Source organism: Vulpes vulpes, chromosome 12, assembly GCF_048418805.1.
Source record: "Vulpes vulpes isolate BD-2025 chromosome 12, VulVul3, whole genome shotgun sequence".
NCBI classification, from domain to species: domain Eukaryota; kingdom Metazoa; phylum Chordata; class Mammalia; order Carnivora; family Canidae; genus Vulpes; species Vulpes vulpes.
The window spans coordinates 29,870,203-29,884,595 of record NC_132791.1 but is presented as its reverse complement, the minus strand read 5'-3'; the positions used below and the strand labels follow the sequence as shown (position 1 = coordinate 29,884,595).

The following is a 14,393-nucleotide window of genomic DNA, read 5'->3' as shown; positions in this document are numbered from 1 at the left end:
ACTCATAACTAGGAAGGAAAGGGAGTCGGTGTCAGGGTATGAAGATGAGAAGAGAGTTTGGACCCATAGAATAAACAACAAAAAAGCACATGGAATGGTTTCTTCCTAAAAAAAAAAATTATTTGTGGAGCATCATGGCAGGATCTGTGGAGCACAGCAAAAGCAGTTGCCTTTCTCTGTACTCATACCACTGTGTTTTTGCATGAATCAGCAGTGAGAAAGGATAAGTGTTTCTATTGTTTTTCATAGCAATAGCAAATGACACATACTTGTATTAAAAAACAAGACAACTGGCCCCAAAGGCTTATGCAGATTCCAGAAAATGAATCTTAAACCAGTCAGTCAGGAACGGCCTGATCAGCAGGAGTTCAGTCATTTTCCTGAGAACCCACTGCCAGCCCCTAAAGGAAAGTGACCTTGCAGTAACCAACCCCCTGTGTACCTAGGGTAGCCTCCTCGTTTGCACTCCCTTCTGCCTATAAAAGTTTTTCACTTTGTATGGTTCCTCAGGGCTCCTTTCTATCTGTTAGACTGGTTACTGCTCCACTCAAACAAATTTTTTTGTTGAAAAACTCTTAAGAATTGTAATAATGCTTCAGTTGATCTTTTACCCCTGGTATTATGGGAAGCATCCACATACTAGAAAAGAAATGGATGAGAGGACAAGGATGGAAGTTTGAAATCTTCAATGGCAGATAGACATAGACAACTGAGTCTGTTTTATTCAGGAAGTATATAAAAGCAAATTTAAGTGTGTAACCCTGACCAAACCTACTCAACATTTCTCAGTAAAGATGCGAAACAAGAGCTAAATGTCCACCTGGAAATTAAATGATAATCAAACTCAAAAAAAAAAAAAAAAAAACCACCCAAAAAACTATCACCTAAGTCGAAGCCCAACTTAGTTTAAATCAGCATTCAGTAGAGCAAATACACAGAGCTCATCAACAACTTCATGTCAAGCTAAAAACATAAAAATTTTTAAAATCATACAAAACTCAATGGAGTTCAACATAATAGGGAAAACAATATAATTAGATAACCACAGTCCTCAGTGGTCCTTTCCATCCTTAGTAACTAATTTAAATGAATTGATTCCTCTATTCCACATACTGTGGTACAGTCTACATTCTCTCGGAGCATCTGTGAAGTTGAGGTGAGAATGGAGCTCATTGTTATCATCGTTTCTCTTTATGAATTCTATATTCACCAATTTCTTAATACTTTCCCATTGTTCCTGTTCCTGAGTCTGTTTTCCTCTCTCTGAGCCATCGTTATATACACTTGGCTATTGTCCCTCCTTTTCACCCAAAGCATCACCACTACTGCATCATCATGCACCTAGTGAACTTGTACTGAAGGTTTAGACATCATAAAGTGACTGTCCTAAAGCACAGGATAGCAACCTACTTGAAAGTCAACATTAGATCACATGGCCTGAATATTCTTTGGCCAGAGTCACCACAGGATTATGGCTTCAGAGTCCTACATTTTTACTAAATTCCAGTCTATTACCATGCTGTGGACCCATTCTTTGAAGACTTATCCTCTCTTTTCCACATTTCAAGGACTAACAAGCCTCTGTCTCCTCTTCACAGCAATGATTCAAAATGATGTGACTTTATTACCTATGACAATTTAGCTTTCAAATCTTTTCTCACATTAGCTCCCAGATGTACCTTTATATACACCTCTCCCACAAAAAATTAACTTTATGGTGTTTTACTAAATAAAATGGCTACCTAGGACAAATCTCTACTCTTAGTATACCACTAAGATCAAACAGCATCTTGAACTTAGCTTTTCTTAACCTTGAGCCAAATAAAAGCCTTTGAGTTCCCTCAATCACCAACCAGGATTCATATTTTAAATAATAGTAAATTTCTATTTTCTGAGAAGAGGAATCCAGGGTTAATTTAGAAAGCCTGTGAGTGGCCAAGAAATTTTTTCTTGACCACATAGTACATTAGAATGAGGATAAGAAGAGGTCTTAAGTTCTGCTTGCTTTCCATATTTGGGGGGCGTGAAAGCAGTGGAGATATGGAAACAGAAAATAGAGTAAGAGAAAAACCATAAGAAAAAGCCCAAAATCTTAACAAATTTGGTGATAGGCGATATACCACAAGATTCTAAGTACATAGAATTGTGATGGGAAAAACTACATTCAGATGCTGCACCAATACAAGGCCATTTAGGTGGATGATTTCTAGAGTGGCAAAGGGGAGCAAGCAGGGGTCATTTGCAAGGACTTTCGCCTCATTGACTTTTGCTTCCTCCAGGGTCCTTTTTTGGCTGATCTGTCATCTATGGTTCAGTAGGAGAGGAGTTATTTTCACTTTCTTCCTTTTCGCCTCATGCCTCTTGGCTCTTTAGGATGGTGTTTAGCTCAGACAACAGCTGGCTACTGTCAGTTTTGTGTAGGGTTATGAGATACAGTACTTCAGTGTTTATTTCAGATGCTTTTTGAAAACACTTCTGTTTGGCTTCCACCTCTGACTGCCTGGACCTCTGTGTTTACTCATTATGGGGAAAAAAATGGAAAGGAAAAGACAAGAGGCTCTCTGAGACAATAGGAACACTCTTCAAAAGGCAGGCTGTCATATTTAGGGGAAAGAAATTCAACTAATGGAGAGGCTAATGCAATCTACACCATTTAGGCTGATGGTCTGGAGTCTGATGATGACGTCTGAGATCATGTCAATTTTCTTCTGATGCTTGAGTCCCCCACACTCCCCCCACCCCCCATCTGTGTCTCATTTGCTCTCCTTCTCAAGAATTCTCAATGATTCTCCTTCTGGCCTCTTTTTTGGCTCTTTCTCTAGGTGGCCTAGATAATATTTCCTTCACCAGCAGTCCTTCAGGAAATCTCCTCCTCTAGTATTTCTCTAACCATACAGGAACTTAAATGATAGGAAAAGCTTCAGACTTCAGCCAGACCTACATGGGTTCAAATCATATCTCTTGCCACAAACTACAAGAGCATGGGATGTCTATGTCCATTTGCTGAGCCTCAATTTCCTATGTCAAAACCTTCTTTGCCTATAAGGCCTTTTCATCCAAGCACAGCTGAAAAGAAGTCATGAAAAAGCTCATTTTCTAAGGAAAAACCAAACCAAACAAATACAGTTGCAAAAAGAGTCACTGACCACCCAAAGGATGTATGTCTATGCTATCAATATGTGGAATCAAAGTTTTCTAGGATTCTAACTTGCAATAATCTGGAAACTCCAGAATTTTCAGAGCCAGTCCCTTAGCAGAGGTTCAAAAACTTGAGAAACTGGAAGATTTGGAACAAAGCCACCCTTTCACATCAAAGAGCCCCGAGTTCAATTCCTAACTCTGCCACTTGCTGGCTGGGAGATTTAAGGAGGTTCCTTGACCTCTCAGACTCCATTTCTTCCCCTATACAACAATATTCATAATGTCCATCTTTTGAAGATACTGTAAAAATTAAACAGAATTATATACAGTCCGTAATTCCAAAATAAATATTCAATACTTATTAGTTATATCAACCAACTCTCCCTGCATGAGGATTCCTGGCCAAGAAGATAGTCTCAGAACTCATCTTAGGTGTACAAACTGAGCATCTTTTAAGTGACTTACACGCAATCCTACCAACACCAAACATTAGATCATAATTTACACAAAGATGTGTTTCTGGCCAGGAAATAACCCAAAATGCTCAGAAAAATATACAAAAGGAGTCCCAGCATAGACAGAGCCTGTCCAACCACGGACTCTTGCCTTCTCCTAAGGCTGAAAGTGTACATGAAGGGATCAAGAGGGGCTAGTACAGCAATGAACAAATCTGTATAATACCTTGGCCAGAACACCTATGACTCTCTCCATGCATTCTGTCTTTATTTTCTCCGTTTCTTCCATGGGTGTCAGAGACACGTGAAAGGAGAAAGATTTTTTTTGAAAAAAATAATTTTCAGCAAGAAAAAAAAAGGCATCTGTAGTCAAAGCTACAGAAGTAGAATTGAAAGAAAGAAATTGTTTCCTAGTGTCCTTTCTGCTCTTTGCAGAGGACAGTTTTCCAAACGTTGGGACTCAGCCAGAGTTCCTGCTGTTCAGCAAATCCACACTGCCCTCTGTTGGAAAAGCAGCACACGTGCACTCTGCCGACAAGACCCGCATAAGGATTAACTGCAGCACTTTATTAAGTAAAATTGGTGGAAAATTGTAAGTTTCCTGTCTGAAACTTACAGAGGCCCAGCCCTCCTACTCAGAACAAAAGAAATGAACAAGAGCCCCACTCCAGTTTAATGCTACAAAGTCTCTCCCAGATACAACCCTTGTGGGAGATTTTTCAAGGAAACAAAAGAAGCACGTTTTGTTACAACAAAAAGTCTGTAGTTTAAACCTTTTCTGTTTGTAGTTTTTAACTCTTCCTGTGATTGCCAAAAGTAGCTGAGGCAGCTCCCTGACTCCACTTCCTCTAGGACTGTCAAGGGCCACTTCCAGCTTGCAAAGTTGAGGAAAAGACTCTGCTGGGCTGTTTGCTTTTAAGGACAAAAATGCCTCTGATTAAAGTGGAAAAGCAAGGAACCGCAAGGAGGCTTATATTTGCCATAATGTCGTCTAGTGCTGCCACTCTCGTGCCTTAAGTATTACAATTTCAAAATGATAGTAGCATTTAATTCCTCTTAGCACTTTCAAGCCAACCTAAATAGACTCAGAGATTCAGTCCCAACTCTAGCCTCTGTCAACTCCAAGAAGCAAGTGGAAACACGTTTTCAAACACAAAGAAATGAACTGAGAAGCCTTTAACCAAGTAGTAAAGGGACAATCTTAATATGTGGATTAATGAGGGAAGGCATTCAGTAAACAAAGATAAAATAAAACAGAACGCACACAGATATTTATTATTCAGATACTCAAAGAAGCGGGCTGTGAATGTTCAAGGGAAATACAAAAGAATCTCTCCAGAGAATGGATTTTCAGCTATGTTAAAATCCTTAGTGAGCAATCTGACCGCAGCCATACACTCAATTTTAAAATAAACTCACAGCATGCTTTTTATTATACCGTATATGTAATGGAAATGTGGATGTTTTCTCACTTTGTTCAATTGCTCTGACTCCAGGAAGAACAAGCCAGACTTCCAAATCAGACAACAGCCTTCGACAATGCGATGCATCTGTAGCCACTGAGTTCTAGTACTCTTTAGTAATTCCAAACAAAATAAATCCACTCAAAAGTCTCAGTTAACAACTAGAATTTCGAATCTATTTACATAAACAAACATATATATATAATCCGATAATACATCTTTTGAACAATTTGACCCACACCAAACTGATCTTCCCGGAACTTGGCACTACTACCAAAACCACAAGCAGAAACTCACTGGTGATCCAAAGCAAAGAGGAGAGACCGAGGAAAGCTTGACTTTGGCCTCATGTGGGCACAATCAATGCTAGTGTTTTAGGATTCTTAGCCGATGAACTCCAGAGATGGGTCTTTTAGAGCTTAATTTTGGTGTTATTCCATTTAAAATATTGAGGAAGGGAGTCCATCCATGCATGCAATCACCAATAGGAAAGACTTTAATAAAACTCAGAAATCTGCAGTTGTAACAGTCTTACTCACCAGGTCATGCCTTATTTTTCCTTCTTCTGGAGTTTTTGAAAACCTCTCAAGCTCCACGGTCCAGAGGGCCAGACTGGAGGTGGGTTCCCTCCAGTGACACTGCACCCATGCTCCCGCATGAGCGGGGATTTTCTGGGTCTGTTTCCATCATGGCTTTCTCTACCTCAGAAATGGGCTACCTGAGAAAGGTTCCTCTTGTTCTAAATAATTAACCATTCCAGAGCCTCCTTGAGACACATAGAGGAGGTACTGTTCGTGCACCTGAAACCAGTAAAATCGAAACCAGTGCTCCCTCCGTATGTATCTTTGGCCCTGAATACAAAATGGAATTTAAGGCAGCCCATGAAGGCCCTGACTTGCTTGGCCTTTCACTGAAAACTCAGAGCCCCAAACCCCTGCAGATGCCAGCTTTCAGGGCTGCAAACCCTGTTCTGTTCGTCCATAGTTGAAGGTCTGGAAGGCTCTTCTTCGGCCTGAGGCAAAAGTGCCAGCTGTAGCTCCACCCTGAAATCCTCACCCATGGAAGCTCTGAGGCCCACATGCCTTTGCTTGTTTCCCTGGACGTGGAGATCAGGAATGCACACGGATTGGATCCTTGCCTCTGCTGTGCCTGTTCACTAAGACCTCTATGACTCACTGGGCCCAGCCAGGCTTTGTCCAGCCTCAATCCATTCACATAACACTCATGTGGGCCTCCTCACAACTTTACCATGGCCAAGTGCTTTTGTGAAAGCCACTCACTTAAGGTCACTTACCAATGTCAGAAGACCATGTGACTACTGGAAAGCCTCTTGCCCAGGCCATGGCAGTTAAGAGCAAACAGCACAACCATAAAACTCCCCCTGGCCTAATATAAGCCTCCACAAACTGTCAAGGTCACAATGGCCTCCCTTACCAAAAGACTTTCTACAGTAGATTTTGCTTCCCTGATTTCAAGTCTTTTATTTTTAGTTCTCACTGTCACAGTGTACCAAACACTGGAGTCTCTATGAGATCCCCAATAAATAGCACACCTCTTCCCTGCTCGGGTTCTGACAAGCTAACACATGACAAAAGGGGGTTCCAAACAGCTGACTTTTATCATTGATAAAGGCCAAGTTGGAAAATGTAGCTTAGCATGAGTGCCTTATGGTTTTCCTACTCCTGAATCCCTGAATTAGAGAGGTTCCTGCATCTCTGTAAAGTAGGACTGGCTTTCCTGCCTCCAAGCATAAACCATTTTTTTCTTCCCAAATTTACCAAGCCTACAAGTTATTTTATCTCTCCACAGGCAGAGTGAGTAAAGGATAAGAGAAAGGATAGAATATGTTTGGAGAAAAGCCATCCTCATGAAAATTAGAGAAGTGGGAGAAGGAAACACCCTCATTAAGCTGACTACAATGTGGGGAAACTGCTGGTTTCCTGGTGGGACTGCCCTCCAAACTGTGGTATTTCTTGAGCACAGTCCCTGTCCTATTAATTATTGGATCTTCAGAGCTCAGCATTGTGCTTGGCATTCACCTTTCATTATGCCTCATCTTCAAAAAAGATTTAAGAAAACTTTAAAGTTTGAAAAATGACCCATATAGACACTGGAATTAAAAGTGAAATGAGAATAAGGAAATAAACCTACAGAAAATGCAGTATGCAGAAAGACATGACCTTCAAAATAAAATTGTTTTGAGTTTTTCACACCTGGTTCAAAAAGAAAACACCTACACCCTTGCTATTCAGTGTAATCAACTGACATCACCCTAAAGCTTGTTGGTACAAATTCTGTCAAGTACCTAAGAAGCAGAATTGCTGGGAATAGGTGGAAAACAGCATTAGGAGCTACCTCATTTTGTATGTGTAAATATATGGCATACAGTAAGAATGAGAGGCGCAAGGAGCAAAAGTGAGAGAGAATACAGAGAAGACCAATAATAAACAGGCCCAGATCACAGGGGCTCTGTGTTTCTCGCCAAACTGTTTGAGCTTTGGCTCGGAGGACAATAAAGAAACTTGAAAGTTTCATTTGTTCATAGTTTCATTTGTTGTTGCTAGGGTTTTTTTTTAAGCAAGTAATAATACAGTGGATCTCTTCAGAATTTTCTCCTCTATAAAATGGTAGAGTTGGATTTTGGTGCATTGTGTGTAGAACCAAATAATTTATTTCCAAATCAGCACATTTTTAAGGGTGAAAGGGAACACTTAAAATTGGTCCCCAACAACAGGTAACAACCTGGACTGTCTTTCCTCAAATCCTGTGATCCTCTGGCCCTTTATCTGTTGATAAAGTCACTATAGCACACCACCCTGAGTCCATTTTCCTTAGCACAAAGAAGCAGTGACAGCCAGGCTAAAGTGTTATTCAAACAATTTTCTTTCATTTCATAATTCCTCAGATGCATATTATAACCCATAAAATTCAACAGCCCATAAAAATAGAAAGCCTGATTTTGTAAAACTCTCTTTTTACCACAACTGCTCAATATTAACCCTCTTCACCTTCATTCCAGAAGTGTAACGGTGATTTTCAGAACAAATTTAGTGCATGCATTTAAGAACTTTTAGAAACATGAAGACACTGGGGAATAACAAAACATGACAAATGGAAATTATCTCTCCATGATTGTTATTTGCAGGTTGAGGTTATTTTGTCTTAGATTGATCATAAAAGACTTGTCCTTACTGTATTTTTGTTCTCTTAAGCAAGAAGCTTAGACCAGTAGAATGTCCCACTGGGATCAGACATGAGTGGGATATGTTATTGAATATTGGTGACTTCAAATTGATTATTAAAAATAAATTTCAAATTCTTATTTTTATTATATGTGAATAATAAACACATAGTAGGACTTTCTACCAAGAGTTTTTCAACGACTGAGCCGTCTCTGCTACTTACTTGAAAATCCATTACAAAGTCACTTTCCATTAGAATTTGGTCATCCATGTTTGTATGAAATAGCTGTGGGGATGGGGGCACGGGGAACAAACTGCCATCCCTCTAAAGAAACTATCATGGAAAAAGCTAGGGACAGTATGTAAAGGAAGCAGCAGTGGCAGCCTTGAGGAAAAATGGAACAGAGAAGAGCTGTGAACAGAGCTCACTTATTTCAAATAAATGTGTTTTAAAAAAAAATCATGAAAAACTTCTCACAAAATCACGTTCTGCGATGCAACAATAACTCAAATAACTAAAAGACAGGGCATGAAACTGTATAAAAAAGTATGACCTAAATAATGTACATAAAACACAAAGCCTATAATAGTGTATTTATAGAGATAGGCAGAAAATAACAATGGTGAAATTCTGGATAATTTTGATCTCCTGCTTTTATTTTCAATATATTAAAAATTAACTGTATCAGCAGAGTTATTTCTTTTACGTCTTAAATCAGAAAGCTGGTCCTCAAAGTTTACTGTACATATAAATCAGCTGTGATCTTGTTAAAATGCAGACTCTGATTTACTAGTAAGGGTAGAAACTGCGATTCTCCTATTTTGAAAAACCTGCCGGGTGATGCTAATGTTGCCAATCCAAGGACCACACTTTGGGGTCAAGGCCACAGAACAATAACTCTCCAAGGTAGCTGCACCTTAAAATCATTTGGGGAGTTTTTAGAAATACCAACGTGTGGGTCCCACAATGAGAAGTTCTAATTTAATTGCTCTAGGTATCAGGATTTGAAAAACTTCTCAGGTTATACTAATATGCATCCAATTTTGAGGACCACTATTACAAAGGTTTGTATTCTAAAAGGTCTGATCCTATTTTATTACATATAGCATTTTTAATACTGGTGGTTCCTCCATAATTTTTAAGTTCTCTGTGGTGGTAGGACATGAGTCTTTGTAGTATACACCTTAAGATTTGTTTCACACAAGTTATGGCTTTTGAGCTCTTCAGAAATAGTAAAGCAACATCATCATTCATAGAGTAGAATCTCAGTGAGTTAACAGAGTGTTCCCTGGAAGCCGAACTCACATTACCCGTGAAAGAGCCACATTGTCAAAGACATATTACACATCACAAATATGAAAAGTTCATTCTGTGTCTCTTGTTTCATAGTCAACATTTACTCATGAGAAAAAAATTTTTTTTTCTTGCTGTGCTTCTCACCTTGGGCAAGCCATTCCACTCCTTGGTGGTTTATAGAGGAAATGAAAGGACACTATCCAAGAGTCCCTATTCCTTTTCAATTCTCAGTCTGCAAGTTCTAAACTTCCTTTTCCTCCTCTCCTTCTTCCTAATCCCCCTTGTCCCTGTCCATATCATCAACCCCTGTCATCCTCAAATCCTTTCCTCGACAGGATTTCAGTGGTTCTGAAACTTCAGCCTATGTAAAAACAGTCAGTAAGGCTTACTGACAACAGATTCTGAGCCCCACCCCCTGCATGTCTAGCACCATGGGTCTGGTGTAAGGCCTGGACAATGTATATTTCTAACATATTCCCAAGTGATGGTGATGGTGGTGGTCTAGTTTACACTTTGAATACTATTACATGGAGCGTTCACATGTACAAAATGAGAACAGTGCAGTGGGAAGTAATTAGCAAGCATGCTATGGGAAAGGAATGGGCACTTCACTACAAAAACCACATTCCTAGGGAAGAATAAGGAGTTTTACATGTGTGTTTTTAGAAAACTCTGCTTGATGTACCTTGCAGATCAATCTATCTTTGCTTGCCACTATATGAATGCAATTTGATAACAACTCTAAGAAGAGACTATAGGATTTCTCCCCTATTCCAAAACAAACAGGCTGAAATAAAGCAATATTTTCTTAAATCTGATGAACTCGCTGCAAAATAGGGTTGGCCTAGAGAAAGTATAAGTAGCATACAAACAAAACCAAACATACAAACAAAATCAATCCAAGAGCACTGTAAGTGAACTTTTAAAAAATGCCTTTTGACAACTCCAGTCATATACCTCCAGAAAATGAGGAATGATATCCAAGATCTGACACATTCCTCCTGGATATATGTGATTCAGACCATTTAGATACCAGTTCCCTGACTCTGAACCTTTCCTAATGAGAACATGATGATGAAATGTTTTCTTTTTAAATTTCACCTTTTTCCATGTAGATAGAAAAGATAGGGTAAATCTTGTTTTTATTAGATATTGGCAAATCCATTATCCCATGTCACCAGGAGGAAATTGTAAGTACCAATAAGCCCACCATTCTTGTGTGAAATCATTCCTTTGTATCAACCTGTAGAATAGAATATATATGTATATATATAGAATAGAATATATATATATATTACATACGTGGTTTATATATAAACCACACACACGTATGTAATATAATTTATACTTGCATGTAGATCCATGCAGGAGATGAAAATACACATATAGAGCTAATAATCACATACACATTGTCCTTCTAAGGAACTGGTTGAGAGTTGAAAAGAAGAATCAAGTGTTTTGCTTCTGTTTGCTCTAGCAGAGAATGTCCTTCAAGCTTTCTCCAAGAGCAGGTGGGGAATAGGAGGCCACACTGGCAAGGTTGAGCACCAAGCCAACCCCTTCCCTGACACTCCTGGTGTTCCCCAAACCTATTTTAAGATCAATGTTATTAATATTCCTCATTAGGCCACTGTAATCGAAACTGTTTTCTTTCATAGAGAATGATTTTGAAAAAGCGTGAAATCCTCAAAATGGTTTAGATGAAAGAAAAAGGAAGTAGTGTGGAAATAGCTTGGGTCTTTTTATTATTTTGTTTAAAGGAGGATATTAAAATGTTCACCCTGAAGCTTTATCAAATGTTTTGGAGATTCTTTGTACCTCTGTTCAGTAGTTATAAATTTGAGGACTCCATGCTGCTTCCACCATGGGCATTTTTTTCAGCAACTTTATATGAAGAAGAGGGATTTTTGAGTTTTGTTGTCATGGTAACCCTATATTCAGGTTGAAAAGCTTTATTGAATGTTTTGGGTATTTCTCCATCGCAGCCTTCATTTAATAGATTTTGATGTTCAAATGTTTAAATATACTACTTCATCTCTCCTAGGATTGTTTGGCTATATATATATATATATATATATATATATATATATATATACACACATATATATATACACACACACACATATACATATATATATATGCATATATACTGTTAAATGCTTAGGTACCACAGAAAAGAAAATATGCTAAATATTATTTTTCTTTCTCTTCCTCTATCCCTGTTGGTCCCTAAGATTTTCACTTGTGAAAAGCAAAGGAAGATATGCAGATAGAGTCTCAGATACAGGGAAAGTACATATCCTCTTATTGTATCTCAAAACAGTACCTCAATGTATTTCTGGAAAAAGCCATAATATTCCCACATTATTTTCTTTATTCAGAAGGATGAAGTTGATACAAGGGTAAGGGACAGTGGCAATAAGAGAGGACAGACAAGTGAAAAGGAAATCACAGGATATTAAAAATGTGATCCTAACTATTTGCCCTTTTTCCTTGTCATTGCCCAGCATTTCTAAAAACATTTTTCTAGAGAATGCATGTGTGCCATCAAGGGTCAATGCGAGTTTCAAGGTAAAAAGGACTTGGTTGTCAATATGTTAAGATGACACTGGGTTAGGCAAAGACTTTAATATCCTTCTGTGCATTGTGATATCTTTGAAGGACCAAGGTCCTTGGGGGGTGGGTCACCTACAGAACACACTTTGGGCAATGCTGCTTTCTAACAGGTTCCTACTGTTCCAAATGTGAACAGAATAGAAAAGATTCCTGAGTGAGTCAGAAAAGTGACCTCTTGCCCTACTCCATATCTGGAGAATACACTTGAAGAGATAGTGACTCAAAACAAAATAGGACGGAGCTCATGCGGGGAAAATTAGAGACCTCATGACGATGGGCCTCTCCATCTACTAGATAAACTCTACATATGTGCCCTCAAGAAACTGATGGTAGCCAGCCTCCAAGAAGCAACTCTGGGAAGGACAGGATGTGGGTGTCAGAACTTACCCTGAAATTCTGCCTTGAGGATGATTCTATGGAAGCAAACTCATAGGGCAGGACATACAGGAGATGCAGCTTTGACAGCCTCCAGCACAAATGCTCTGCTATTTTTCCCCACTCGAGTATTTTATTCTGAATTTAAGCTTTTTATTATCCAGTACAGTAACTACAGTAATAGGAGCCTAGAGAATAATTTTCAATCAAATATAATTTTCTTTGAAACTTGAAGAAAAAAATCACTTAGTTTCTCAAACTGAAGCTTTATACCTTTTAGACTACGGTTTGCAGAGACAATATTTCTGTTCCGAATGCAAAAACAATTAGAAATCATTACCTGCATCATTCCAATATACATTTTTTGGACTTCTTATTTTGTACTGAAACACTCTAATAAGGGCAAGTTCATGATGATGATGATGATGATGATATTATTCAATACTTACCACTTTTAACTCGACATTAGAGTGTCTCTTCCCAGTGGAGTTATTTTATAAATACAATCCCAAACAGGGGTTTTAGTGATTAATATCAGAAAAAACACCTAATTTTTTAAAGATTGTATTTATTTACTTGAGAGAGAGAGAGAGAGAGGGAACGAAATGAGCGGAGGCATGGGGGAGAGGGAAAGAGAGAAGCAGACTTCCCGCTGAGCAGGAAGCCCAACTCAGGGCTGGATCCCAGGACCTTGGATCATGACCTGAGCTGAAGGCAGAAATTTAACCAGCTGAGCCACCCAGGCACCCAAAAACCAAAATTTTTGTTTATGTAACATTTGTTAGCCAGAGATGTTTCTCCTAACTTCATCTTCCAGCACCCAACCAGCATCCTCCTTTGCATGCCATTACATAACATCATCAAGAAATGAGTGGGAACGTTGCTAAAGAAGCAGAAAGTGTGCTGTCAGCCTGACCATGGCCCTTTCATACCATAGCACTGTGGCTTTGCTCCGGAACAAGAAATCTCTCCCTGACAGAACCCATTCCATAACTAAATTGTTAGTTGTTGGGTACCTCACTGTCTTAAATCTGTCTAAATCAATTCTTATACTCTCACCATAAAGGCCCAGTTTCCCCAAAGCTCACTGGTGGAATCTGCAGAGTGCATGTGCTCACATAACACGGGCTTCTTCAGGCTCTGCCGAATCGGTTTCTCCACCGCAGTGAGTTAAGGAAGGCAGCTCAGTCGGTGGTGGTGTTGCAAAAGCCAGATCCCCTTTACCAGGTCACAAATTCATCTTCCACAGGCTGTTGAATGTTGGCCGCTAGCAGCTCACAGCTTTCCTCTTCTCTGGAGAATTTCTCTTGGCTTTAACTGGGCCACCACATACAGGAATAACCATCCTGATTTGCTGTGACAGTCCCAGTTTCAGCACTGAGGGTTCTGCATCCCAGAAAACCTCTCAGTCACCAGCAAGCAGAAATGGTTTCTTTCCCACCTCCCTCCCCTTGTGACTAAATGATACAGAGAGCACCCCTAAGGGTTAGTTCAAGATTCCACTACAGTCAGCGCTGTGGTGCAGTTCCTGCTCTTGAGTTCCAGACCAACTTGGAGGGCATAATTGCTTTAATTGCTTAGCTCCCTCCCTTGCTCCTCCCTCCCTCCCTTATTATGCTCTTTTTCCTTGGGGTATTCCTTCCATAAATCATGTGTACCCAAATCCTTGTCTCAGGCTCAGGAACCCAACCCTATACAAAGACAGAAAGCCTTTCAGTTGTAGGGAAAGGAGCTCCAGGAGGACAGCAAAACATAGGAGGAAGTGGGTTTTGAAGTAAAAGTCACCCACATTGATATTCTACTTATTTTGCTTGCCAGATACATGACCTTAGGCAAGTTACTACAACTCCCTCTTCCTCTATTT

At 39.4% G+C, this 14,393-nt stretch overlaps 1 long non-coding RNA gene across 1 annotated transcript in view; it reads right to left on the bottom strand.

Annotated features, from left to right (window-relative positions):
* The window catches only part of LOC112927577 (uncharacterized), a 525,080-nt gene that overhangs the window by 202,374 nt on the left and 308,313 nt on the right, over window positions 1-14,393 (bottom strand). The gene's annotated exons all lie outside the window — the stretch shown is intronic.